The sequence below is a fragment of the Rutidosis leptorrhynchoides genome, chromosome 5 (assembly GCF_046630445.1).
Source record: "Rutidosis leptorrhynchoides isolate AG116_Rl617_1_P2 chromosome 5, CSIRO_AGI_Rlap_v1, whole genome shotgun sequence".
NCBI classification, from domain to species: Eukaryota; Viridiplantae; Streptophyta; class Magnoliopsida; order Asterales; family Asteraceae; genus Rutidosis; species Rutidosis leptorrhynchoides.
The window spans coordinates 420,493,786-420,497,118 of record NC_092337.1 but is presented as its reverse complement, the minus strand read 5'-3'; positions in this window follow the sequence as shown (position 1 = coordinate 420,497,118).

Here is a 3,333-nt window from a genome sequence, read left to right as displayed (position 1 = left end):
TAAATGATTATAATGTTCTAAGCAGGGTGGAACGTGATAGCACGATTTGATTTTCAAATTTATCAAAAATACAGACGATAGAACTATCAAGAATATATTCTTCTTGATATGTTCGGAGGTTATGTAGAATGAAAGAGTTATGTGCATGACACATGATGATGGTATAATCTAGTGTGAACCATCATCAGGTTTCATTAGAAACTCATCATGACTTACTGTAATATAATCACGTTGATCAAGTGTCATTATATTATACTAACTCATGCATCAGTTCCCAACACTACTTCAAAAATATTCATATTTTAAGCTCAAAAGTTTACAGAATATAAAAACTAACGGTTTCTATATGATGTAACAATGATAGCACGAATAGATTATTGATTTCAGATAAGAATAGTTATGAAAATATCTTCAGAAATATGGAGGATATTTATAATGAAAGATACGATGATATCTTGGAATTTCTAATATCGATGGATGATGAAGAAGATTTATCCGTAAGGGTTTAGATTCGGAAGCAAGGTATTCACTAAAGATTTCATCAGAAACGGAATCATTTGGATTCTTTGAAGTCAAACTTATTCTTTGTGATTTGTTCACGGCTTCCTTCATAGTTTCGCATAATCCGCTTTTCGGTACTAAATTTTCTATTGAATGTTTCCAATATAATGATACACAGGAAGCACGAGGAGGTATATAATTTCGGATGAGAATATTTATGAAAATATCCTCAGAAATATCGAAGATATTGATGATGATATTTTGGAATTTCTAAGTTCGATGGTTGATGGGGAAGGATTTTCCGCAAGATTTTAACATGAGTACGGAGCAAGATATTCATTGAAGGTTTCATTAAATCCAGAATTACCTGGATTCTTTGAATATATGGTATGGTTCTTGTATTTGTCCTTGGTCTCCTTCGAGGTTAGCTCAATCCGTTTTCCAGTTCCAACTTTTCTGAGCTTTTCCACCATACTACTCTTTATCATCAAACTTCCGATGATTAAGGTCGTTTAAGGTCGTCTATGGTTTCTGCTGCTTCATTCAGCTTTTTCATCATTCAGAGTATTGATTTATGACTGAGTGCTTTTCAGAATTTCAGAATGAGAGATCATAATTCTAAGAATTAAATGTCATACATATAACTGTTGATGTAGATATGCTGTGAGTTTTCAAGGTACTGATTGCTGATTCCCGGTAATTGGTATGGCTGTTCTCGTTACAAGATTGTGGATGAGTATATGATAGGGTTTCAATGAATAAATATAATGATTCGTCAGAGAGATTTAAGCCAAGAAGCAACGAGGTTGCTGGTACATCTGCTGGTAATATGGTGGAATATAAAAGAATTCTCCGGTACCAAAAGGGTAATCGTATATATCAGGATTATAGTAAGCCTACTTCAAATAAAAAGTCGAAGTTGACTTGCTGGAGCTGTGACAAAATTGGCTACTTTGAAAAGGGATTGTAAAGTTATTTTTGCTAATAAATGCCAAAGGATCTGACGCGGCTACGTGTTAAACTTTTACTCAGTTTCCGAGAGTTTTTCAGATGCATATCTAAATGCAACCATCTTTTCTCCCGTAGATGAAGTGCGGTTGATTCATCCTATCGATTGAGGTGTTTTCAAGAATTATGAAAGGTTTGAACGCAGATTGTAATCGTCAAGATATAAATGAGGTTTAAGATGAAATCAAGTGACAACTTGAAGAAATGTTTAGTTTCATATGTTATAATCAATATTTTAATTCATTTTAATTGTCCAATGTTGGTAGACCTCAGTCGATAATTCACAGTTAACAGTCCAATAATTTCTATATAATTCACTATATAATATTTGAATTAATTAATACGTGTCGTGACCCGTATACGTCTCAGACTCGATCACAACTCAAAGTATATATATTATTATAGAATAAACCTCAACCCTGTATAGAGAACTCGATCATTACTGCATATAGAGTGTCTATGGTTATTCCAAATAATATACATAGATGCGTCGATATGATATGTCAAAACCTTGTATACGTGTCCCGATATTTAAAGTGCGTAAAATAAATACAGAAATTAAATGACAATTAATAAAATGCGTAAAGTAAATAACAGATGACGATAAATAAAATTGCGAGAATATAAATTGCGATAAATAAACTGCGATAATTAAATGGTAATACGGAATTAACAGTTAGCTATGAACAGTTAGCTAGGATTTTGTTAGCGTGGATTCTTAATAGAATTTCATATTGTTAATTAATCTGTTTCTAATCAATTTTTATTGTGTCCATTATTTCTTCGTTATGCCACTTGATGGATTCTGATAGATCAAAATCCAAATATGTAATTGGATGAATATGGTTATTCTGTGGTGAACGGATTTGTATATCGGTGGATGTAAGTAGGATAGTATATGACTTGTTGAAACAGATTCTAAGAACGTACAATGTAACTTATTAATGTGAAATTTAAATAGTCCTCGGGTATTACCTACCCTTTAAAATATTTTCACCATTAACAGTTTGTACAAGAGAGATTTTTAATTACAATCTTTATGAAAATATATATACATATATATTTTCTTCAGACGTATTCATGGATTTAATGAGTTAATATGATATTAAACTCATTTGCTTTTCGGTTGGAACAAGAATAAATAATCTCTAAAACTTTAGAGATTACATATTCGCCATGTCGAATGAAGATAAATGAGGTAGAACGATACGTAGAACGAAGATCATACTCAAAGTACATATGATGATATTGAAGCATGGATTGTTGATGGTATTGGTGCTGTTATTGATTGTACTGTTGGTGCCGGTGATGTTGCTGAAGCTGGTACATTTTGCACCATATTCTCCGAATTGATTATTCGAGCGCGAAGTTCGTTGACTTATTACTCCAGGATGATTGTCGGTAACGAGCGGATAAATAAGGTTCGGAATTGTGGATAGAATATAATCTTGTCGAGTTACTCTAGAAATGAGACTAAAAATGGTGTCTCGAACAGGTTCGTCGGTAAACACTTCAGGTTCATTGTCAAGAGATGAATTCGGTTGGTGGAAGGGATTGCCTTCTGCGCGTTTCTATTAATTAAGTCGACTACGAACCTATCAGATTAATTGATAATGGCTGATTGGTGGATTCATGTCGATGACGCTGTTTTCGGAGCTTAGGTGAACATCTATGTCGGAATAGCTGTCGGAATAACTATCGAAATAGCTATCGGAATCTGAGGGACTCGAACTGGTTGCAGGATTCATCTCGTACGATCAGATGGAGGATTTTCGATAAGAAATAGATTATAGGATGTAGATTAGTACCCTGCAATACATAATT